General features: G+C 49.5%; 1 pseudogene; it reads right to left on the bottom strand.

The window, feature by feature from the left end:
* The window catches only part of LOC134367779 (G-protein coupled receptor 143-like), a 29,089-nt pseudogene extending 20,679 nt beyond the window's left edge, over positions 1 to 8,410 (bottom strand).
* Positions 8,411 to 26,846: the final 18,436 nt, after the last annotated feature.

The raw sequence follows: 26,846 nt of genomic DNA, 5'->3' as shown, positions 1-26,846 counted from the left end.
CATTAAAGAATTGGTTTTAATCATTTTAAAGTGATAATGACATTAAGGTTAAATATGTTTAAGACTCTTTGTCTTCTAGAGCTGTACACTGGAATCTGTAGGGATGAAATGATAAAAATTCTGGAATTTGCTTCAAATTAATCCAGTGAGGAGAGTGAGGAGGGGGTGTAGATGAGCTGAATGAAGGGTAAGGGGGATTTATTGTATTCGTTTATATATCATTTACTACATTTACATATGCTGGAAATTTTCCAACATAAAAAGTTAGACAAAATGGCAAAATCTAGCTTAGATATCTGTAAAAAGTGCCATGCTATAATTTAAAGCAGATGTTGGCAAACTTGTTCTGTAAAGGGCCAGATAGTAAATATTTCTAGCTTTGTCTGACCAGAACTTAACTTTGCATTTGCAGGGCAAAGGCAGCCCTAGACACCGCACAAACGCACAGCATAGCTGCGTTCCCATAAACTTTACTTATGAGCACTGACAATTAAACGTCATGTGACAGTCACATGGCAACATATACTATTCCTCTCTCGATTTTCAAAAACATTTAAAGATGTACACCCACTCTTAGCTCATGGGCCATAGGAAATGAGCAGCAAGCCGGATTCGGTCCTGGACAGCAGCTTGCGCACCTGTGGTGTAAAAACCAAACCTGAAAAACCGGGCCAGGGGAAGGATTTCAGGTTTCAGGTTTAAAAACACGCGCAAGAAAATATATGGTGTAAAACAGAAAAGAATACACACACGCACACACCACCTGGTGGGTTAAGTACAGATCCATTACATGTTTTGCATTTTGCTTAACTGCACTGAAGTTTCCCGAGTAAGCAAACAACAACAAACACCATAAACTGACTTTTTAAAACCAACGTCCCTGGGACATGAATTTTACCGACCATCGTATTTGCAGAATTCCCTAGAAAAGCACTCCTGGATGACTCCCTTTATCTGTGCTCAGATGTCCCGCCCAACCCACGACTGAGAGCCCTAACCGGGACCCCAGTACAGTCTGGAGCATTCACCCCACACAAAGCAGGGCCCCCAGCGGGGTGCGCGCCCTCACTACGCACCGAGAAGGACTTCTGCGAGGCGTGCGCCCTCACCCTGACACGGATAAGGTTTGGAGCCCTCGCCCCACACGGAGCAGGTCACCCTGACTTGGCACCCGCGCCCTCACCCCACAAAAAGCAGGAACTCCCGAAGGCCGCGCGCGCTCCCACCACACGAAGCTGATGCCCTGCCCAGCGACACGTGAGCCCCGCTCTTCATGGAGCACGTACCAACAGCGGGCCGCGCGCCATCACACGGCAGGGGCACATCACCACCTCCCCACTCCCGCGGACCGCGCGCCCGCACCCCTCAAGAGCAGCTCCCCGACAGTGGACCGCAGGCCCCCACCCCACAGGGAGCAGGACCCCCGCGGGCCATGTGCTCTGCACCTGAATGGAGCATGATCCCACACCTCGGGACGTGCGACCTCAGTCTACACTGAGCGGGTCCCGACCGTGGAATGCGCGTTTCAAGCAGACACCGATAAAGTCTGTAGTCTTCAAAAGCACGAAGCACGTCTCCCAACCAGCCGCACGCATGAAACCCGCACGCACGAAACCCGCACGCACGGGGCTTGTCCCCGCAAGGATCACGTGACCTCACAACGCAGGAGCAGATCCCCCCCGCGGGCCGCGCACAGTCACCTCGACACCTGAAAGATCTAGAGACCACAATCCGCATGAAGCATGTACACCGGCAAGACGCGCGCCCTGACCCGGCACGCAGGAAGTACCCACGTGGGCCATGGTCCCTCACACCACAGGAACAAGTCCCCCACTGTGCCTCGGACCGCATGCACTCACCGCGCAGGATCAGGTCGCCAACGTGGGTCGCGCGCCATTACCACTCATGGAGCAGGTCCCAGAATCCAGGGGAATGCCTTCACCACAGACGCCGAAGTTCCCCGCGCTGGCCATGTGCCCTTATCCCGCACTGAGAAGGTCACCCACCGGCCGTGAGCCCTCAGACCTTACGCTGGGCCCACGTTCCCGCCAGTGTCGCATCATCTCACTTCACAGGGAACGAGAATCCCGCGGGCCATATGCCCTCCCTCCAAATGGAGTATGCTCGTCTACCGCGGGAAGCACGCCCTCCCTCTGCACTGAGCGGGTCCCTACCATGGGATGCACACCTCGCCTGGACACCTGTAAGGCCTAGAGACCTCACTCCGAAAGGCGCAGCTCCGCACCGTGGGCCGCGCACCCTCACCAGGACAAGTATAAGATTTGGAGCCCACACACTTCAAGGACCAGGTCCGTCCTGCGCCTTCACCCTTCAAGAACATGTCTTCCCCAGCAGACCAGCGGGACCTCACCCTACAGGGAGCAGGACCCCTGCGTGCCGCGCGCCCTGCAGCCGAATGGTGCATGACACCCCACAGAGGGACATGCGACCTCCCTCCACACTGAGCGGGTCCCTACGGTGGGATGCATGCCTCAAGGAGACACCGATAAAGTCTGTAGTAGTCCAAAGCACTAAGCAGGTCTCGAAAAAACCGGGGGCCCTCACGACGCACGCAGGGAGCATGACCCCGCGAGGGTCACGTGACCTCACTACGCTTGAGCAGATACCCCCCGCCGGACGCGCACTGTCACCCGGACACCTACAAGAACTAGAGACCTTGATCCGCAGGGAGCATGTACCCCGGCCTGACGCACACCCGCACCCTGAACCCAGGAAGTACCCCGCGGTCCACGGGCCCTCAACTCAAGGAACAAGTCCCCTGCTGTGCCTCCGACCGCATGTCCTCACCGCGGCGGAGCAGGTCGCAAACGCGTGTCCTGCGCCTTTAGCCCTCACGGAGCAGGTCCCAGAATACAGCGGAATGCCCTCACCCCAGATGGCGCCATTCCCCGCGCTGGCATTTTCCCCTTATGGCGCGCTGAGAACGTCACCCCAAGGGCCCTGAGCCCTCATCCCTGTAAGCTTGGCAGATGTTCCCGCGAGTGTCACATGATCTCACATCAAAGGGAAAGAGACTCCCGCGGGCGTATGCCATCCCACTGAATGGAGTATGCTCGCCTACAACCGGAAGTGCGCCCTCCCTCTGCAGTGAGCGGGTCCCTAGCGTGGGATGCACGCCTCACCTGGACACTTGTAAGGCCTTGAGACCTCACTCCGAAGGGCGCAGCTCCGCACCGTGGGCCACGCGCCCTCACCAGGACATGTATAAGATTTGGAGCCCACACACTTCAAGGACCAGGTCCGTCCCCACGGGCCGAGCGCCTTCACCCTTCAAGAACATGTCGTTTCCAACACACCGTGGGACCTCACCCCACAGGGAGCAGGACCCCAGCGGGATGTGCGCCCTCACACCTGAAGAACATGTCACGTCCAGCTGTCTGCGGGACCTCAGCCCACAGGATGTAGGACTCCCGCGGGTTGCGCCCCTTCACCCCTCAAGAGCTGGTTGCCCCGAGGTGACCACAGGACCTCACCCCTCAGGGAGCAGGACCCCTGCGGGCCGTGCGCCCTCACCACTCAAGAGTTTTTCACCACCAGGGGACCGCGGGGCCTCACCCCAGAAGGAGCATGATGCCCGCGGGTCACGCGCCCTGCATCCAAATGGAGCATGATCCCCAACTGCGGGACGCGGGACCTCCCTCCACACTGAGCAGGTCCCTACGGCGGGACGCATGCCTCAAGGAGACACCGATAAAGTCTGTAGTACTCCAAAGCACTAAGCAGGTCTCCCGAAAGCTGGGCGCCCTCACGACGCACGCAGGGAGCATGACCCCCCCGAGGGTCACGTGACCTCACCAAGCTCGTGAAGATACCCCCCGCCGGACGCGCACTGTCACCCGGACACCTACAAGACCTAGAGACCTCGATCCGCATGGAGCATGTACCCCGGCGTGACGCACACCCTCACCCTGAACCCAGGAAGTACCCCGCGGTCCACAGGCCCTCAACTCACACGAACAAATCCCCAACGGACCGTGTGACCTCACCCAACAGGGAGCAGGACCCCGGTTGCCGCATGCCCTCACTTTGTATGGAGCACGTACCCCGCGGGCCTGGCGCCCTGACCCAGATACCGTTAAGGTCTGGATTCCTCAACCCGCACGGAGCATGTAGGTCCCGTCGAGGGCCACTAGCCTCATCTGGATACCGATAGGTCTTGAGCCCTCACCATCACAGAACAGGAACTCCCGTGGTCCCCTCTCCGTCACCCCTAACTGAGAAGGTCCTCACTGTCTCACTCGGACACCGGGGAAGTCTGGAGCCCTAAAGCTGCACGGATCAAGTGCCCCGACGGGACGTGCACCCTCACCCTGCACGGAGCAAGCCTCCCTGCTGGTCCCGCACCCACTCCCAGCACAGAGGAGGTCTCCACCGCGGGTCTCGCGCACTCGCCTGGGCACCAATAAAGTTTGGAACCCAAAAGCTGCACGGAGCAGGTGCCTTGGCGGGCCATGGACTCTCACCGCACATGAGCAGGTTCCCCCCACGCCTCGGATTGCGTGCCCTCACATCGCAGGAGTAAGTACCCAAACCGGTTCCAGCACCCTAAACTGGTCACCGATAAGGTCTGGAGCCCTCAAGCCACACGGAGCAGGTGCCCCAAACGGACGTGAGTCCTCGCCACACACGGTGCAGTTCCCCCCACCCCCCGTGGCCCCGTATCCTCAGCCCGCACCGAGGAGGTCCCACCGCTGGCCGTGCGCCCTAACCACGCAGGAAGAAGCTCGCCCAGATCGGACTGCCAACTCACTCTGCAGGAGGAGGTGTCCCAAACCCATGGGCTGCCGTGCCCTCAACGGGACACTACTAAAGTCTGTAGCCCTTCCCCGTAGGACCACGTCCCCCGCATTGGGACCAGAGCCCTGTTCCCGCACAGAGCAGGAACGCCCGCGAGCCACGCGACCTCCCACCCCACAGAGCAGATGCCCCGCCACGTGAGATGCAAGCCCGCACCCTTCAAGGAGTAGTTGCCCACAGCAGGCCACCCGCCGCTACCAGCAGGAACAGATCGCCACCTCCCCACCCCACCCCCGGCCGCGTGCCGTCACCCCTCAAGAGCATGTCGCCCCCAGAGGACCGCGGGACCTCACCGGGACACCGGTAAAATCAGGATCGCGCATCCCTTAGGAGCAGGTCCTTGTCACGTGGGCTGCACCCTCTCAGCGATGCGGAGCAAGTCCCCACCCCATCAACCTGACACCGACAAACTCTGGAGTCCTCACGCTGTACGGAGCCGGTACCCACCGCAGGCCACGTGCCCTCCCAGCGCACGGAGCGGATCCCCTGCTCCCCAAGACGAGAGCCCTCCCCCTCCATGGAGCAGGTGCCCACAGCTGGCCGCGTGCCGTTACCCAGCAGGAGCCGATTGCCACCTCCTCAGCCCCGCGGCCAGCGCGCTCTCAATCCCCAAGAGCATATCCCCCCGTCGGACCGCACCCCCTCACCCCACAGGGAGCTGGACCCCCACAGGCCACGCAACCTCCACCCGGATGGAGTATGTTCCCCTACGGCGGAATCATAGATGGTCCTTACACATGATATCATAGAGAGCAGAATCATAGACAGGCATTATAGATAACATCAGCGAGCCAATCATAGCCGGGCATTATAGATAAACTCATAGAGAGGGAATCATAGAGGAGCATTATAGATAATATAGAGAGAGCCGAGTTATAGACTGGCATTATAGATAATATAAGCAAGCTGAATCATAGCCGGGCACTATAGATATATTCATAGAGAGCCGAATCATAGACAACCCTTACACACAATATCGTAGAGAGCTGAATCATAGAGGGGCATTATAGATAATATAGGGAAGCCGAATCATAGAGGGGCATTAGAGGTAGTATCATAGAGAGCGGAATCATAGAGGGGCATTACAGATAGTATCATAAAGAGCCGAATCATAGAGGGGCGTTATAGATGCTATCAAAGAGAGCCGAATCACAGACCGGCCTTACACATAATATCATAGAGAGTGGAAAAATAGAGAGGCATTATACATAATATCTGAGAGCCGAATCATAGAGGGGCATTATAGAAAGTATCATAGAGAGCCGAATCATACAGAGCCGAAACACAGCCAGGCATTATAGATAGTATCATAGAGAGCCGAATCATAGAGGGGCATTATAGAAAGTATCATAGAGAGGCGAATCATACAGAGCCGAATCATAGCCAGGCATTATAGATAGTATCATAGAGAGCCAAATCATAGATGGGCCTTAAGCATATTATCATAGAGAGCCGAATCATAGAGGGGTATTATAGGTAACATCATAGCCGAATCATAACCGGTCATTATAGATAGTATCATAGAGAGCCGAATCATAGAGGGGCATTATAGATAGTATCATAGAGAGCCGAATCATAGAGGGGCATTAAATATAGTATCATAGAGAGCCGAATCATAGAGGGGAATTATAAGTAACATCATAAAGAGCCGAATCATAGCCAGGCATTATAGATAGCATCATAGAGAGACGAATCTCAGAGAGGCATTATAGATAATATAGAGGAATCATAGGGGAGCATTACTAGATAATATCATAGCGGGGCATTACAAATAGTATCATAGAGAGCCAAATCATAGAGAGGCATTATAGATAACATCAGAGAGCTGAATCATAGAGGGGCATTATAGCCAATATCATAGAAAGAGGAATCATAGAGGGCATTATAGATAATCTAGAGGGACGAATCATAGAGGGACATCATAGACAGTAGGGTCATAGAGAAGAGTTTCGTAGAGTGACGTCTTAGCTACTATCATAGAGAGGGGTGTCATAGTGGGGATATCATAGATAATATACATACGGGTATCGTAGAGGGGATATCATAGATAATGGCGTCATAGGGAAGGGTTTCATAGAGGGACTTCTTAGGTGATATCATAGAGTGGGGTATCATAGAGGGACATCATAGATATCATACAGGGGGTATCAGAAAGGGACATTATTGATAATACCATAGAGAGGGGTGGTATAGAGGGACATCATGCATAATGTCATGAAAAGGGGAATCAGGGAAATCGTAGATAACAGCATCATGGAGTGGGGTATCATAGAGGGGCATCATAGATAACAGAGAGAGAGGAATCATAGAGAGGGGTGTCATAGACGGACATCATAGACAGTAGGATCACACAGAAGGGTTTCATACAGGGACATCTTAGGTCATATCATAGAGAGGGGTGACCTGATGGGACATTATGGGTAATAGCATCATAGAGAAGGTATCAGAGAGGGACATCATAGATAATATCGTCCCTACCGCGGGACGCGCGCTTCATCCGGACACGATAATTTTGGTGCTGTCACCCGGCACGGAGCGGGTCCTCCCGCGGGCCACACGCCCTCACCCCACAGGAGCAAGTCCTCCCCCTCGCGGACCACGCTCTCACCCAGCAGGAGCTGGTCCCCCTGCGCGGGCCACGCACCTTTATACCGCACGGAACAGGTCCCACCCGCGAGCGGTGTACCTTCATCCCGGTTGGAGCGGGTCGCCACGCGGACAGAGCGCCCTCACCCGGACAGCAATAAAATCTTAGCCCTCACCCCGTAGGAGCAGGTCCCCCAACCTTGGGCCCCGCGCCCTCAGCGCCCTCATCTGGCAGAAAGAAGGAACGGCGCGGGCCGTGCGCCCTCCCACCGCACGGAGCAGGTCCCCATGTAGGCCGCCGCCCTCACCGCAGGAGCAGGTGTCCCCGGCGGGCAGCGCCCCCTCAGCTGCAGGAGCAGTTCCCCCTGCCGCTGGATGTGCGCCCTCACACCACACGGAGCAGGAGCCCCCTCTGTCGCGCGCCTTCACCCACAGAAGCAGGGACCCCGCCGCCGGCCACGCGCCCTCACCCCGCACGGATTAGGACAGCCTATGGACCCCACGCGCTCTCACCACGCAGAGAGCAGGTCCCTCCCGCGGGCCGCGCGCCTTCAGCCGGACACTGATGAGGTCTGGAGCCCTCACCCAGCAGGGAACAGGTCCCCACCGCGAGACGCGAGCCTTCACCCCGCACGGAGCAGGTGCCCCCCCCCCCAACGCTGGCCCAGGTCGCCCCACCCGCGGGTCGCGGCCCTTACCCAAGCAGCCGAGCAAATCGCAGGCAACGGCGGCACGCAGCATGCGCACGGGGGCGGGCGGGGCGGTCGAGGGGGCCGCAGGGCCCGCAGGCCGGCGGCCGGTTAGCAGCTGCAGGAGGCCGAGCGCCAGGCGGAGCGCGCCCTCGGCTGCCGAGGCACAGAGCGTGGAAGGCCCGTGGCTGGAAGTTCAGCACCAGCTGCGTGGCCGCGTCCCGCGTGGGGCAGCAGAAGGTCCCCAGGCGCGGGGAGGCCATGGGCCGTGCTGAGGGACGCAGCTCGGGTCTGCCAAGACCCCTCTGGCCGCCCTGCGTCAGGTGCTGGGCAGGCTGGCGGGGGCGGCATCATGTGCCCTGGGCCTCTCGCCCACCCCAACCCCCCGCGCTTGCAGAAAGGGCGCCAGGCTCGGTGGGGGCTGTGCTTCCTCTGCTAATGCCACAAGGCCTCACGAGGGTGATGCTTGGTCGGGAGGAGGGGGGGGGGGTGTGGCAAGAAGAAGCGCGAGAGGAGAGGTCGGGGAGGTCAGCTTTCTTCCCATTGTCCAAGCCTCCCCGGAGGTTTAGTTCTCCACAGTCCACAGCCCCAACCCTGCCATCTGGTCTTAACTGGCTTTGCTAGAAAAACAGGCCTCATGATGCTTTTCAGAACATTTTCATAAACTGTGGCTGGCTGTGACTGCATCTCTCCTAAGTTGGGACTGTTGTTAAAATCGTGCTTTTTTATTGTCCCTCTGCCCCACGGAAACAACCCCACAGAGGTAGGGTTTCCGTTTAAAGTTAACGAATGGACTTTAAGAGAAATCCTAAGGAAAGGGGACAGTACTTAGCATAACTAGACACACACACACACACACACACACACACACTCTGCACCTCAACTTTCAGGTTTGCTCCATTTCTACTCAGCTGCAACAATATAGGGTTGTTTTTGACACTGAATTAACTTTCAAAATCAATACTGTTTAAAAAAAAAACTTATTCAAGTGTATTCAAATTTTTCCTCACAATTTTTCGATATATTTCTCACACATTGCAAATCTTGGCTTAGTCAATACACATAATTTCAAATAATATCAGTGCTCATGATAACAATAAGCATAGTGCGTGAGATTGAAAAAGATCTTCAAGGTTAAAAATAGAAAAGACCCCTCTAGATTGTGGCTTTTGTTTCAAACAAAACTCCCCACCTCTGTCGTATTTGTCATCATCAATAAACCTAACAGGTTCCTTTGCCACCGCAAGAGACAGTTTTCCTCCTCTCTCCCGGTAAGACGGGCCCTTCTCTGGAATTTTTTTCCATCTGCCAAAGCTCAGGAGGCCCCATTGTTTTCGTGGGCTCTTGTCTTACTGGACACAGACGCAAACACTTACTTACCCTCCCACCCCAGCAGCTCCTCTAAATGTCCACCCCAGCTCTGAGATGCTAGAAGGCAACGTTTGAGCTCTGCTCCTGTGCTTTCTTCCTCCGGGGACCACAACCCGGGGCTTCCTGTCTGCTGGGACCCCACGGACGGCAGCCAGGAGGCTCCACTGCCAGACGGGAAGCGGAGCCTCATGGAACAATGGGCCGCAAACACCAGCACTTCAAAAGAATCAAGACATGGCACGTCTGCACACGCAGCCTACCCATGCTGCAGCTACCCTGGTGGGCGTCGGAACAGACCCGCATGGTCGAAAACCTTAACAGCTCCTCTATATTACACACATGGTTGTAAAAACAGTAGAAAGCACCAAACAGTAGGAACCCCAAATGTTGATATTGAAAATATCTAATTTGGACAGTGGATCTCCGTTTTCCTTCTCTCTGGATAAGCAGAGGTTGCTTCTGAAGGTTAGTGTACGGAATGTGCTTTCAAAGATAAAAACAAAATAGGAGCATCTGTATATCTGCCCCAGTGCTAAGGGTTTGTGTGGCCAGTCCATGCAAGGGCATCTGAATTTCAGTGTCTGTGTTATGTCCCTGCCGTACACACCTCCCCTGTCTGCTTCCCACATGCAAACTTGGGGGCACTGGCCCAGGGGCTCTGGCTGACTCCGATGGCATTCAAGGTCCAGCCTCCCACGGGGGTCAGTGGTCAATATTTCCTTAGGGAGGAAATTGTTGCGAATGCAGATTCTTAGGCCTGAACCGCGCAGACGACTATGCAAAACATGGGCCTCACAGACGACGTGCACAATCATGGATATAAGACTATTTTTAAACTGTCATCAAAGTAAGAAAGAACTTGAAATTAGTATGAGGAATAAAACTGAGATAACAGAAACTTTTTCATGAAACAGAGCAAGTACAAATATGAGAAACAGTAAATGAGGCAAAGCAAATACACACTCGTGTGCTCACACACTAAGTGGGAGGCAGAAACATCTGGAAGTACTGCAGATGTCAGAAATACAAAGATGGCATTGCTGAACATGAACTTTGAGATATTTTGCAGTAAAAATCAGGACTTCGAGTACATGAACATATGTTCATTTTTCTGTTTACTCTGCCTCCTTTTTCTCTCCCTTCCACCTGGATTCACTCTCCCTTTTCAGTCTGGGCTACCCTGGGCATCTGTCCCCTGGAAATGCCCATGGCGTTGGCTGTCTCTTCTCCCCACAATCCACATTTGCCTGCCATTCCCACTGGGTCAGATGTAATAACTGCTGGGAGAGGCTCAGTGGGTTTCTCTCCCAGGCAACTTATTTCTCACAGTGAGTCCCCTTGACATCCACATGTCTCAACCACAAGGACTGAGTTCATGGTAAGAATCTCAGGAATTCCAGAGTCCAGTGGAGGAGGTAGCTGGAGGTAGATGGATGGTAGGAAAGGCCTAAGCGAGGAGACTGTTATTCACAATAATGTGGATGTAAATAACAAATAAGATTGAAATAACAAAATAATTTATGCAGTATGTGTAAGCACCATGCTTCAAATTTTACTATCATCATCTTATTTAATACTCAAAATGAGCCTTTCAGGTGGATTTTACTGATACTTAAACTGATGTAGGTAATACAGAAGTGAATGGCTATATCTATGCTTCAATAAAACTTTACTCACAAAACAGGCAAAGGGCCATAGGTTGCAGTTCCTGTAAGCCTACTAACAGAGGCTCTGGCTTAATCCAGCAGCTGCTCCAAAGAAGGGCAGGGGGTTAACACCTAGTGGGCAGGCAAACTAAGGACATTAAGAGGGGGAAGTAGAGAGTCGCTGACAGATACGTTGCTCATCCTTCCTTCCTATAGACGTCTCCGGGGAGGGATTTCATTCAGCCCTGAGCAACCAGCTGGGGTTCTTGGGAATCTTTTGCCAGTTCATAACTGCACAGCTCTTAATTTGCTGTCTTTCCTCCCCACCTCACTTCCCTTTTTCCCTCACTCCTATAGTCCTGGGGTCTGATCCCAATAAAGCTTTGGTGCACAATGTGCCTTCAGCCCTGTCTTCTAAGGAACCCGGGCTCAGACATTTGCCTTCCTGATGAAAGATTTCAGCTGATCCAGCCACAGCCCTCCCTCGGGTCGATCTGGTGACCGGCAGCATCTCTGCCTTTCAATTCAGTTCAGTTCAATAGGGGTGCATTGAGTACCATCTGCAAGCTAATTGAGCAAAGATAAAGAGACAGTCTGTGTCCAATAAATAAGGGACTGTTACCAGACATTAATAAAGAACACATAAAGAACAGAGACATTGCCAGCACCAAATTAACTAACTAGTCACAGATACAGTATAAGAAAAGTGGAGGAGGTGGAAAGAGATAGGGATTGAACATAGTTTAAAATTAAATTGTACTTTTTAAAAGTAAGAAGACATTGAATTGACATCAGGCCTGAGACAGTACTTGCCAAACTTTCACGTGCACTCACTTGTGGATCTTGTTAAAAGGCAGACCCCAATTCAGTATGTCTCAGGCAGGGCCCATGGTCTGCATTTCTAACAAACTCCCCAGAGATTTAGATGCTGCTGGCCTGGGGCTCCTACTTTGAGGAGCAAGACCCAGAGCTTGTGTCTCACCTTGAAAAACAAAGGGAACTCTCAGCCCATATTTGAATTTTGGGGAGGGCTTAGTTCAATACAGATGCAGCAAAATTGATTAGCACCTAACCAAGTCAAGGAGCATTCTAAATGCAAAGGATGAGTCCAGGATGGAAGCATCAGTCTAGGGATGATGACCACCATCCTTCCTTCTAGATTCTGAAGACCCCAGTGAGTGAGAAATGCTTGGGACTAAGCCAGGACACAAGTCAGGATGATGGCTGGGAAAAGGGAACTAGTAGAAGAGGAAGACCACGGATAAGGACTGGGAGAAACAAACAAAAGTGATTTTGTGTTGAGGAACAGAGAATGTCCTGACGATATCCTCAGGTTGAAACCTGAAGTATAACTTTCTAGATACAGTAGGAAAAGCACTGTGATAGACTCCTGGAACAAGCTCTTTACGCCCAGGTGAGCAGTTCATTCACTGTCCTCAAAGTGACCTATCCGATCACTAACAATCCCACCTCATCATATACCACTTAAAATGCTTTCTTCACGACAGTCAACTAGCCAGCTGTCCACCGTGAGAATAAAGCTCAAATGGAATGCAAACAGGATTTGCCTTGCAGCGATCTGATCTTAGTTCACAACTCACTTTGCTGAAACACATCCATCCATCCTGTAGAGAAAGAACAATTGATAACAATCTGATGAGGTAAATGTGCCCAATGTAATAGTATGAATATAGCTCAAAAGAATAAACACCATGCAGAAAGAAAAGGAACAAAAAACACATTAAAAGCTGATTGTGATATGTGTGGCTAATGCTGTTACTTTAAATGGTTAATGACTGAGAGAAGAGAGTTACAAATAAATGGACAAGCAGAAACTAAAGATAGTTCAATGTTTAGTTCAATTAATGTCAAGTACGGTGTTTTACATGTAAACTCACATTTTGTGCTCTTTCAGATGTACATGAAAGGGTAAATGATTCTACATTCCTTCACGGTAAGGAACAATTGTGCCCACATGTGCATGCCTAAGGACATTTCTTGTCATTTTTTGTAAAAAGCAATGTCAGAGTTTCGGTTCAGTTCACCTTATTCTACATGCTGATATTTGGACTTTTCAGCTCAAATGCAGAAAAAGTTTTTGTTTTTCATGAAAATTTCCAACATCCAAACAGGTATGTAATAATTTTGAGATCTGATGCTCAACTATGTATTTGAGTTCAGTTGACAAACACTTGAGGCCCATTAAAGGCAAAATCTTTTACATACATCTGCTCTCTTTGGAGTGGCTTTGAAAGTATACACACAAACACACTTTTGTTTGAATGTACACACAAAATTAACTCTGCATAGAATTGTAGAAAAATTATGCGCACCTGATTGACAGCCAAATTCAACTTACAAAAAGTTTTATTTGTGCTTTTGAGATCATGAATGATGGATTCTCTCACCATGTGATACCCTGCATTGCCACAGGACTCTGTAGAAGGTTCCCACCGAAAAGAAGGTCCTGACCAGATACAACCCTGGACCATAGACTTCCCAGCCTCCAAAATTTTAAGAAATGAATTTCATTTATTTCTAAATTATCTATTTTCAGGTAGTCTGTTATAAGCAACAGAAAAGGGGTCAGAAAATCTGGGTCTTCGTCTGTTCCTTCATAGCTGTAGGTATGTAAGAAACTCTTAAACTCTCTGAGAATGAGACTCATAAGAGCACCTACCTTACAAGGATTGAATAAAAAGGACACACAAAGTGCTGTCATGATGTATGTGTCCGGCAATTGGCTGTTCCTGCTGTTACCAAGATGGCTCGGCTCCTCCATACTACTGCCTTGCTTGTTTGTCCCAGGAACACATTTCCACTTTAGTATGCTGTTGATGAACCATGTGTATCTGGAAACCCTACTTAACAATGAATTAAGGGCCAGCCCCATGGCTCATTCGGGAGAGCGTGATGCTGACAACACCAAGTCAAGGGTTAAGATCCCCTTACTGGTCATCTTTAAACAAACAAACAAACAAACAAACAAACAATGAAGTAATCTAACAATGTACACTATGAAGAGAGATGTTTATTGGCTAATCTGGATGAAATGCACTAATGAAATTATACGGCAGTCCCAAATGTGAAAGGTTTTTAAAAGACTCATTTCAAAGACTAGTTAAATGGTGGTGACCTTAATGCTGTGAGAAATATGGACAGTAAAGGCCCTACTGAGGAGATATTAGATGTAGATGAGAAGGAATTTATTGGAAACTGGGGCAGTGATCACCCTTGTTATGAACTGGCAAGGAACTTGGGCTACATTCTGTTCATGCACAAGGGCTTTATGGAATGTGGAACTTCAAAGCTAAAAACCAGGGTATTTGGCAGAAGAAATTTCTAAGCAACAAAGTTATTCAGGCAGCTCCATGGATACTTGCAGCAGCCTACACTGAATTATGGCAGAAAAGGCATGAAGTAAATGCAGAATTTATATTTAAAAGGGAAGCAGAGGGTAAAAATTGGAAAACTCTCATCCTGGCCACATAAAGAGTGAGAAAGTCTGTTTAAGAGAGAAAACCAAGTGGGTAGCCCAGTGAAATTCTGCTAAGGAGATTAGGACAGAAGAAAGGGATTATCAAGAGAATAGGAAAAAAAGACCTTGAAGGCATTTCAGAGGACTCTGAGGCTGCCGGTTCCATCACAGGCCCAGAAGCCTAGTGAAAGAGAACCGTTTCAGGGAACAGATCCAAGGCACTATCCATGAGCTCACTGCCCAGGGCCACCTTAGGATGCTGCTCCCCACACCCTTACTGCTTCAGCTGTTCCAGCCAAGGCTGAATTGGCCCTAGGTATGGCTGGACCTGCAGCTTCAGAAGATACAAACCAGATGCCTTGGTGGAGTGCATGTGGTGTTAAATTTGCAGGCTCCCAGAATGCCAGAGCTATGCCGATTCATACATCCCTGATTTCAAAGGATGTGTGGGAAAGCCTGGGGACCCAGGAAGAGATCTGTCACAGGGTCAGAGTCTTCCACATAGAGCCTTCACTAAAGCAATGCCAAGCGGATGTGGGGTTGGAGTTGCAGCAGAGAACTCCCATCAGGGCCATGCCTAATGGAGCCATGAGAGTGGGACCACTGTGGAGACCCCAGAACTGTAGAGCTACCAGAGCAGAACACCAGCCTGGGAGAATTGAAGCATGGCCAGAGACCAGGAAAGCCATCAGAATGGGGCTGCCTGAGGACTTGGGGGCCTAACCCCCATACCAGCATGCAGAGGACTCCAGACATGGAGTCAAGGTACATGATTCATCAACTTTGAGATTTAATGCCTGCACTGCTGGGTTTTGGACATGCTTAGGACCTGTTACCCCTTTCTTTTGGCCCATTTCTCCATTTTTACATGGGAATATCTACTCTATGCTTGTCCCATCATTGTATCTTGGAAGTAGATAAGTTTTGGTTTCACAGTTGGAACTGCGGACTTTGGACTTTTGAGTTGAAACAAGTTAAGACTTTGGAAATGAAAGGAATGTATGTGAAAAGAACATGAGTTTTGGGGGTCATGCCGTGGATTCGATGTCCTCCCAAAACTCATTGAAACTTAATCCCCATTGTGACAGTGTCAGAAGGGTGGGAAATCCTATTATAGTAATTGAAAGGTGCGGACTTGAAGAGGAGATTGGATTGTGAGGACCATGCCCTAGTGAATGGATTAATTCACTGATGTTTAATGGTCATGGGTGCTGTTCTGATGGTTTTATAAGAACAGCAAGTGAGAAAGTTAGTCTCTCTCTTGCTTCTGCTATTCTTGCCATGTGATATCCTGAGTCTCTCTGGAGAGTCACCACCTACCAACAAGGCCCTCACCAGATGCGTTCATTGGACTTTGGACTTGCCAGCCTCTAAAACTGTAAGCAATAAATATTGTTTCTTTGCAGATTAAAAAAAAAATCATGAATGACAGAAATTTGTTCAATCAAAAGTCAGTAAATCCATTCCGATTTGAAATAACATCCTAACAGATGAATATAATAATGATAATAGATTAATATTGTATTTCCTACTAAAAGCAAAAGACATCAGTATCATCACAGGGAAGGCTCCGCTCTCAAGCTTCCCCATTTATTGGCAGGATTCATTTCTTTGCAGGCTGTGGGCCAGAGGCTGCTGTGGGCTGCATGCCCTGCAGGGCCTCTCTGCAGCACAGCTCACAGCATGAGGCTCGGCCCACCAAAGCCAGCCAGAGACTCTGCCGTGGAGTGCGTCCACCACAGCCACTCCGAGGGCTGTCTGATGGGGCACTGGGGCTGTCAGGCAGCCACTGTGTGCTGCCCCAGGGCTGTGCTCACATCCCCAGGCCGTCTGGCCCCCAGGCTCTCAGAGAGCATCCTTAGAGTGAGTTCCTACCACCTGGGGGCCTCCTCCCACAAAGAGGTGCCAGGGCGCCTGATGGCAGTGAGGGCAAATGTCAGTGAAATGCGTGGATGACCACACCTCTCAGCCAGAACTGAATTTGCTTGGGTGGACCCTGTGGCTTGGGGTTGGCTACAAAGCTTTCAGAGGGTAAAACATGTTACAGTGGCTTCGTTCTGGGCACTGAACCCCTCCCTCTGCCCCAGGGGGATTCAGCAGTTCTGTGAATATTCCACACAAGGAATGGGTTTTGGACCCAGGCTTAGAAACCAGAGAGCCTGATTTGTGGTGGTTGTTGGGTACTGACCTCACCTGATGAAACACCAGAGTTTTGGACTGTGCCCTTCTTCTGAAAAACCACAGAAATTCAGGGATTGAGAAATAGTGCCTAAAGTAGAACTTCGTCTCTCACTGTTTCCCTTTCCCTGTCCTCTCCTCAGTCTCTGGTAACCACTGTTCTACTCTCTGCCTCTCTAATATCAACTTTTCATTTATTTCATTTTTTAATGTCCCATATTTGAGAGATCATATGGCCATTTTTCTTTCTGTGTCTGGCTTACTAGACCTGACATGATGTTCTCCAGGTCAGATGGCCAAATTTGGCACCAGTTGACTGCAACTGTGCTCTCAAGGAAGTGTGTGTTTGTGTGTGTGTGTGTGTGTGTGTGTGTGTGTGTGTGTGCACGCACACGTGTGGGGGGGTGATTAGGAAGGGCGTGCATGATACATGTTCCATATTTCAAAACTCTTTCATTTTTACCTAATGTTTCCTTTTGTAGCACACCATGCTAATATAGTCAAATGAGATGACTATTAGTCTGGGATGACTTTGTGCTCTGGAGTCCTCATTCACACAAGACTGTCAACTCTCAAAAAGGACTAAATTTGCTCATTAACCATAGACTTTGGCTAATGTTGAAATGACTGCTTCAGTGGCTCCCAAGTGGCTGAGAGCAGGAAGAGGAAACCCACATTAACCTCAGGGGCTTGGTTTGCGGTTGGAGCCAGCGTGTGAGCAGATAGCACAGCCTTCCCTCAGCCTTGTCCTGCACGCTGCACAACTCTGTCTGAGACAGGCTGGGGCACTCATCTCAGTATCAGCAGGACTGAAAAGTGCTGAGTAGAAAACGTGGATAAGTGACACTCCTCTGAGTGGTACTTGATAGTTTAAATATAATGGCCCTTTCTCGCCAAGACTTTGGGTCTTACTGCTCTGCCCTTGGTTGAACACCTAGAGTCAACCATGTATATAACCCAAGGTTCTCAAACTTGTCACATTTCTTTTTCACAGAAGTCAGAAAACTTTTCTTTAAAGATCCAGATGGTAAATATTTCAGCCTTTGTGAGCCACCCGGTCTTCATTGCAATTACCCAACTCTTCCATAAGAACTCTTCCAAAGTGGCCACACACAAGAGGTAAATGAATGGGCATGGTACTGTGCCAGTAAAACTTTACTTAAAAGATGTCCGTAATTGACCAACTCCTGGCCTTTGGTATCAAACGAAGTAAAACAAAACAATAACAGAAGAAATATACACGGGGTTTTGTAACGTTGTATTTGCTGAATTTTTAAAGAGTATTTTATTCTGCTTTAGAAAACAAGAGAAACTATGTAAAGAAGCAAGTATCTTATGAAAATACTAGACATGTAAGTTGAGTACATGTGAGCTATATAGGTAGGGATGGAAGAAGCAAGGTGGCCACAAGTATTCCTGAGATCTCAAAACAGTTACCATCGGTGACACCCATTCTGGCCACTCATACTTTACCTGAGGCATGCAGTTAATACCATGGCTGCTCAGCAAGCTCCAGCTGTGGCCAGGTGGTCTTGCTCCAGAATCTCCGATAGAGCGGTGGTGTGACTCCAATCACCTTCCATCTGCTAATCCCCCTGGCTCACCAATGGGAGTCCAGTTGGACTCACTGCATGATCAGCAGGACAGGATGAGGTGGCAGAGCAAGAGAGGGAGAGAGCGAGAGAAAGCAAGTCAGAGAGGACACACACACATCACGTAACTCCCAGCTGGCATCCTACCCTACACACATCCACCTGCCCCACCTTTCCCCCTTTCTTACTGTACGATTTATATTGATTTAATCAACTGTATGATCCAAGCATCTTAATCTTATCTCGGGAATAGCCTGCCAAATTAGGAAGTTGATGGCTACTGTTGAATCAAAGTGATTTTTCAGAGAACATCTTTGAATGGTAAAAATTGCTATGTTAAAAAAGTTAACCAGGAAGAAGGGAACTTTCACTGTAAATTTACAGCGAAGAAACCTGAGGGTGACCACCTTACCCACGTGATCAAGGCTACAGTTGCCAGCTGTAAGTTGTGCTGGTGAAAGGGCATGGCACCTCTCTAGAAATCTGCCCAGATCCCATATACCGTCTGCACGTGAGAGACATGTTGGACAGACCCAAGTGAGGGACATTCTACAAAATACCTGACCAGTCCTTCCAACTGTCAAGGTCATCGTAAACAAGGAAAGATGGAGAAGCTGACACGGAGTAGAGACACTAGGACTTGGTGTAACGTGGGATCTGGACGAGATCCTGGAATGGAAAGAGGACATCAATGGGCAAACTAGGGAAATCTAAACAAAGTCGGGAGTTGGTTAAAAGGCACAGACACATGGTGATTTCTTAGTTTTGACAAAAGTACCATAGTTAGGAAGGACAGTTGTGAAAGTACATAGTTAACACATGGGAAACTGGGTATGGAGGATACAAGATCTCTCTGTACTATCTTTGCAATGTTTCTGTAAATCTAAAATTATTCCAAAATAAACATTTATTTTTAAAAAGGTGAATCACACATTTCTTGCAGGCCTTCCATGTGGATAACTATGCAAAAGTAAATGATTGTCATGATCAATTCATTTTTTAGAAACTTCCTATGTCTCCTTGGAAGAGATCTGTCTGTTCCAAGAAAAATTCTACCACTTTCAAACAGTTGTCCTCCATTACTTACTTCCTGTTATTTCTACTGCTGGTCAGATATTTCTACATTCCTTGAAGTTCAGTAAAATAGATTCAATTGAAACAAATATTTTGGTCAGCAGCCAGCAAAGGAATTTCTTGAATCTAAATCAGCAGTCCTCCAACACCAAAGGTGCGGAAGCTTGGGTTTCCAGGCCCTTCCTTGCCACATGGAACCCGAATTATTCTAGCTCAGGGATGTGAAGATGGTCTCTGTTTCCCTCTGAGTGTTGTGTGTGGTTATAGCCCTGTAGTGGGTAGGAGGGAAGGATCCCCACAGTGCCTGAGGCATACCTGGGCATGCCCAGGGGACATCACTGGGTAAATAACAGGAAGCCTCCTGGAGGCGACTGGAAGCTGAAGTCAGGTTGCCTCGTCAGATTCAAGGTCAGCACTTAGAGTTGGCAAAGAGAGAGCCCAGGCTCTGTGAAGTGTGTCCTCAGACTCTGCAGTAGCTCATCACTGTGAAATCTTCGGACAGACGTCTTCAAGTAAAAATAAAATCAGCCTCTTCAAGGCACTCAAGACAAGACAAATAAATACAACGGGATATTCTAGATGCGTGGCTGGCACAGGAAAGGGACATTAGGGGAAAACTGAGGACATCTGAATAAAGTCTGAACTTCAATTAATAACAACATACCCATGTTGGTCTACTAATTGTATCCAAGGTGCCATCATAAGGCAAGATGTTAACAACAGGGGCAACGGGGATGGGGTGTATGGGAACTCTCTCTACTGCCCACTCAATTTTTTTGCAAATCTAAAACTATTCTGCATTCATTTCCTAGGGCTGCTAGAGCAAATGACCAGGAGAAGGCTGTGTGACCGTGAGGCAGAGATTGGAGTGATGTGGCCACAAACCAAGAGACAGCAGCTGCCATCAGAAGCTGGAAGGGACAACGGGACAGATTCTCCCTAGAGGCTCCAGAGGGGGTATAACCCTGCTCACACTCAGATTTCAGGCTTCTGGCTTCCAGAGCTGTGAGGGAATTTCTCTCACGTGTTCTAAGATACCGAGTTTATGGTAATTTGAACAAACAGTCCTAGGAAATTAATACAGTATCCCAAAGGCATCTCAAACTCAGCCTACCAAACAAAACTCATTGCCTCCCCTCTCCTGGTCCTCCACTTCCATTTTTCAGCAGCTCAACTCAGTTACTTAAGCCAGAAACCCAGGAGTTGTTTCGACACCCCCACTCCAACTTCATTTTGAATCCATCTCCAGGCGCTCCCCGCCTCCCCTCCTGCCTCCACCATGCTCCTAGGGTAAGGCCACCGCCGCCGCGTCCCGCCCCGCGCGGGCGCTCCCGTCGCCTCACCTGCTGCGCCCCATGACCCCCAGGCCACCCACGCCCCTCACGCCCCGAAGAGACGCCTGGCGTTCGCGCGCGACCGCTGCCCTTCCCGCCCCCGCCGGCCCCGCCCCCGCGCGCCGCCCGCCCGCCGTCCTGGCGTCCTCCAGCCCGGCCGGCACTTTCCTCCCAAGTTGCCCCGCAAGTTCTCCAGTGGCCTGCGGCGCTCCTCTCTCTCGGCCGGCCGAGGCTCCCGGAGTGCATGGGCCCCGCGAGCCCCGCGGGCTGAGCGGCCGCGCCGCCTCCGCGCCCCGCGCCATGTAGAGCGCCGAGCCCCGCGCGCGGCCTGAGTGCCTGGCCGAGGCCGACGGCGGGCGCCTGGTGGAGGTGCAACTGAGTGGCGGCGCCCCGTGGGGCTTCACCCTCAAGGGCGGCCGCGAGCACGGCGAGCCGTTGGTCATCACCAAGGTAAGGCGACCGCGGGGCCCGCGCGGTGACAGCCGGAGGTGGCCGTGGCGCGAGGGGCTCGTCCGGGGTGGGGGCGCCGGAGGAGGCGGCCCGATCGCACCCCTGGCTTGGGGGCGCGTGTCTGCAGGAGTCACCTGCGGGGACCGCTGCCCAGACGGGCATAGGTGTGTGGTCCTGGCGTCATCCCGACCGCCCTCCGGCGGCTTCCAGCGCCATTCAGAGTTTAAATGGCTCCTGTTCCCAGTCCCCTTCCCCTCCCCCTCCAGGAAAGGGCCTGGCAGGGTCCCCTGTCACTCGTGGCCTCGCCAGCGGCGGCCTGCACCTGCAGGGCTGCCCGGAGATCAGGAGAGGAACACTCCCAGAAGCCAGGGGTGGACAGAACCAGCCCCGCCTGTATTTGCCGCCCTAGGGTCTCTGGTTCTGCACCCTTATCACTAAAAAATCCAGGCTAGCAGCTGCCGCCAGCCTAGCCTCTCGATTCCCATCAGCCCGTCGATATTTACTGACTTTCGGCTTCCAGTCCTAGATCCACGGAGCACTGAATACGTGCAAAAACTTACAGAAACTTTTTAGTAGGACTTGAGTTTCAATAATAGCAAAGAAACTCCTGATGTGTCTCATCAGGAATGGGTGTGTTTGTGTGTGTGTGTGTGTGTGTGTTGCTTTAGAACTTTGAATTTTCTTGTCTCAAAACAAGAAATTTGCCGTTTTGAAATTTGCCAGCCAGACCTGTATAAACCTGTAAAAACAAACGACAATCCAATCGTCCTGTTTTCTTCTGGTTAAAAGTGTCTAGTGATCCGTTTCTCTGGGAAGAGTTCTTTAAAATGTAAAAATCCTTGGCTGCTAGAAGCGTTTGAAGGTGATTTACTGGTTTTCTCTGCTTTCCTGCCCCACCACAGCCGGAAGAAATTAAGTGACTTCTAACCCGCCCCACTGGTAATGAATTTGGGAAGTGGGATGACTTTGTTGCTCAAATAGCAAATGAGACAACAAACTTTTCTATTCTATATTTCCTTTCATTTTTGTATTTACAAAACTAGAGACTTTGGGGAAGTCCTGAGTAGCTATGCACTGAATTTATGTTGAACTCAGGAAAGAGGTTGTCATTGTTATTACAAATTTAGCCAAGGTGTAATCCTTTATCAAATTGGATTCTTTGTGAAGATGATGATCATAAAGTGTGTACACCTTGCCCAGCTAGGACACTCTGTTGTATATCTCTTAAAGCACATTAGCATGTGCCTTTTTAATAAAGGTTTTAGGGGCCATTTCTGATGGTAATCGTAAAAAGATATCACATAAATCACTCACACCTTCAACATTTCATGCATTTCTTAAAAATAAAACGTGCTAAAGATTCCACATATGTTCCTTAGTTTGTTCTTTACAGTAGATGGAATAAATAGTAAAACATTATTTAAGATGAAGTCTTCCTTTTTGGCCTTGCACATTATAAGAAAGTTGGAAGTCACTTTGTACTCTGAAGTCCAGTTATTTCACCAGAAGCTGGACGCAGGGACCCCCAGAGCCCCTCGTTCTTTCTACAAGTACCCCAAGTTCTAAAAACTCTGGTGTATTGTTAGTGGCCTCCTGGTTCTCTCTGTCCCAGAGGCTCACATTCTAGAAACTGAAGGAGGCGGGCTGTAAATCCTTGTGGACATACCGCAGGGCCTTTCAGAGCATATGGGCACTTTGCTCCTGATTGGGTTTTCACCTTCGTGTAGTTGCTAAGTATTTTTTTGTTTGTTTTTGAAAGTTTTTGTGACTAGTTTAGGAGCAGTGTATGTAGTAGCCTTTCCAGTGTATGTAGTAAATGCTTTTGATTCTTATCTGAGATACTCCCTCCTTTAAACTGATGCTTAGTTTTTGTTTGTTTCTTGGCAGCTGGCCACTATGGGGATCTGAACCCTTGACCTTGATGTTATAACACAATGCTCTAACCAGCTGAGCTAACTGGCCAGCCCCTTGGATGCTTAGTTTTTAATACATGTGACTGGAAATTTGTGGTTTTGTTGCTCAGGATGGAGAGGATTCAGTTGGGACTTCTGTACTCAATTTCCATGCATACATCTATATACATGCATACACATGCACTCACATGCTCACTCATGTATTTTAACCACACGTTGTATTGCATGGTATCAGCAATATTTCACATACATGCCTTTTCTCCTTGATTAAGATAATCGGTGGGGCTTGGCTGCAGTCTGACAGCTGGTAGTTTAACTGTCACATTATTAGAAAAGGATGAAGGACAACTTGTCCATTTAAGAACACTTAGAGAGTGGAAATGCATTGTGATGGAGAAGGGAAAATTGTTCCACCACCGGAATTTGGATTGCTCCAAGCTTTGAATCTTCCTTTCCCAATCGTTACTGAAAATTCATTGGGGCTCATTAAATAATTCTTTATATATATATACATAGCACTTAAAAAACCGTGCAATTAAATAGTTACATTACAACCCTGGAGTATTATACAACTTGTTTTCTATTTAGCAGACTCTGATTAGGGGTAGCTTAATCCAGTCTAAGTGGACACATTCTTTTTATGATGATGATGGGTACTTTGAAATCCTCATAGGAGGTTAATGGTGTGCTCTGAGGTCACAAACCTGGCCAGTCCGGGGGAAGGGCCTTGAGAATCAAAACCTGATGTCAAACATACATTGCTGCTTCCCCTCCAGTCTGTGCCATCTGCTCACATCTGCTTACATCTTGCAATACAGTATCGAATAACTGTTGCCTTTGTTGGGTCGGAGGGTTTTCAGCTTTGGCACTGTTGACATTCTGGGCTGGATCATTCTCTGTAGTGGGGCTGTCCTGTGCATGTTAGGATGCTCAGCAGTAGCCCTGGCCTCCACCTACTGGATGCCACTGGTACCTGTCTCCAGGTGTGACAACCAAAGATGTCTCCAGACATTGCCAAATGTCCCCTGGGGACAGAATCACCCTGGTTGCAAATCACTTTGTTGGATTAACTATGTATTACCTTTGCTCTTACAGGATTTTTGCTTTAAAAGCTCATGTTTAATTCTTCTTTTTGAGGTCTAGCCTTCAGCTGGTGTGTGTGGAGGCCCCTGGCACTGCTAGTGTTTGGGTGGAGGGCTGTTTTCTTCCCAAGCGTTGGCCCTGAGAACAGGCTTTATTTACATAGTAAAACTCAAACAAATACTTGCTTCATCTGCATTTTTGTAGCAAGAGAAAGGCAATAGAAACAGGAACTCCCGAGTGTTCTGTTTTATGGGCAGTCAGAGTGGCCGCTGGGTAAGGACTGACTTTTCTCTGGGTCTAGTGTGACGTTAAAGGACTAACTTCTGGGCAAGAAGAATACTTGGAATTTGAGTTGCCTGCATGAAGCCCAACAAGACCTCTGCTGAAAGATGGCAACAGGATTCGTGACTCCTCAATACATTTCCACTGATTCGTAGCTTGAAATTTTGCTATGGTTAGTGAAAAAATACACTGAAACTCATTTTTCCATGCTGCTGTTAGCGAGGGAGCAGGAATAATGTCCACGTTCTAAGAAACTACACGATTTGCTGGTATTTCCGAGACTCCGCGTTGACACAGGACCTCTCAGGACCCGTGTAAGTATATCCGATGGATATATGTGCTCCTACAGCTTTTTGCGTGTTCCTTTCCCGATCGGTTCAACCAGTGGAAAACTTCAGTAGGGGGAAGGTAGGGGGCTGATTTCTAAAATGTCACCAGAGTGGCTTGAATTCCAAAAAGCCCTTTGGGGGATTCATTAGGAAGCATTAAATTCTCCAGCTGGGTGTCAGCAGCCCCCTGCGGCCTCAGGAATGTTTGTTAAGAGAGGGAAGGAATGAAGCCCCAGCCCCTGCTAGTCACCATTTCTCAGAGTCCCCTCTAAGAATGCCAGAAGCCTTAGCCAGAAGCTCCAAAGGAGACATTAATTTGGGCCTGGCCCAGCCCAAACGGGGTAGCTCCCTTGGGCACCCAGGGATTTCAGATTGTGTTTGGGGAACAGAGCCAGCTGAAGGGGGTTTGGATTGCTGTGGCGATTGCTGTGGTGTGGGATGCTTGGGGGTGCTGATATATAGGCCCCCCACCTGACTCACCCTCTCAGGGGGATCACGCTGCTAGAACATGTCTCTGGTTATGAGACAGAGCTCTGAAACGTCCTTTCTAGTGAATACTGAATGCAGGTACGTTTGGGGGATACAGAGCCAGGTTGCAAGTGTCCTGTGTACAGCCTTAGCTGGAGTCCATGGTTGAAGAGGGCTCAGGACAAAGACAGGTGGTTGGTGATGGATGGGAGTGGGAGACCCAGTACCTTCCTTAGTTTGAAAAGGGGAATCCATCTGATGGGGCCGTGCTGAGTCATGTCATTGGTGACCCAGGGATGGGGAGGTCGGAGTGGCAACCCTGGTTGGGACAAATTGTTGTCTTTTATGTCCTTATATTTTCCCCCAAGAGCCAAGTCCTTTTTCAGATATCAGTAATGGCTTGAAAAAGAGGGATCTGTTGAATTCAGCAGTGGATCTAAACTTCTCTGTGGATTTTGGTCGGTTTCTGTGTTGAAACACAGCTGGCCAGCATTGTCTGCATTAGGGAATGCTGCTGCTTTTTCAGGCCTCTCAGAGGGTGGGCATGAGGGAGACCTGGGGCTGCCACTCCTCAGAATTGTAAACCCCCAGTCACTTCCTGATTGTCAGTGACAGTGTTTTCTGCGGTTAGTAGGATGCACGTAATGCTCAAGATTCATTCGTATTTAAGAATTAGTAGTACAGTTCAAAAACAAGAGATGAGTTTTCTGTCCTGTGCTGAAAGACCCTTTCAGCCTATAGACCTGCCTTGCCAACTGGCTTTCAAATATGTCTTTATTACCTTTTCCTAGCCTGCGAATTAACTTGGCCCTGCTGAATTCTAATGCTTGTTCCTCCAGAGATGTTTTGGGCGCAGGGGTGGGGAGTCAGGCAGAGTGTCTGCAGTCCTCCTCCAAGGCCGGCTAGCTGGAGGCTCGGGGGGTTCCTCCTCTCCCAGGGAGTAATGTCGCCTCCCTCACGCTGTAAATCTGAGGCTTCTACAGTTCCAAAAAGGTATAAACTGAAGCTGTGCGTCATGCTTCTGCACCACGATAAGTTCAGTCTTCGTGGCTCAGTTCTGAGTACTTCTTAACATGTCCTAACATTTATCTTTTGAAAAAAAGAAAACTAGCTTGCCCGAGAGCTAAATGTAGCATGGTATGATAATGAAAAACTCATAACAAATAGTTTTCACTTCGTCCTAATAAGTTGGGATTCTTAATCCACATTTATACTTCATGGCCAAAGAGATGGGGCTGCTCATTTGGGAAGGGTTGGTTTTTCTATTTGGAAAGTGTTTTGGAATTGTCCCCTTGCCAAAGTTGTTTTGTGTCAGCATGCAAATAAACCTGGATCTGTGGCCAAGTTCTTAGGGGCAGAGGGAGAAAGCCTGGGGCTCTGTGGAACTTTTCTTCTTGCACACCAGGCAGGGTGGAAACATTCTACAGGATAATTTTAGGGTGTAAAGGCTGAATAGACTTTTTATTCATTTCTTAACTTTTACTTTTAAACACGGTAGTCAGGAGTGGGGCAACACTTTGAGGAGAAATTCTGCAGGTTTCTGCAAGCCACGGCT

Source organism: Cynocephalus volans, chromosome X (genome assembly GCF_027409185.1).
Source record: "Cynocephalus volans isolate mCynVol1 chromosome X, mCynVol1.pri, whole genome shotgun sequence".
In the NCBI taxonomy this organism is placed as follows: domain Eukaryota; kingdom Metazoa; phylum Chordata; class Mammalia; order Dermoptera; family Cynocephalidae; genus Cynocephalus; species Cynocephalus volans.
This window is presented reverse-complemented; position numbering and strand designations above follow the sequence as displayed.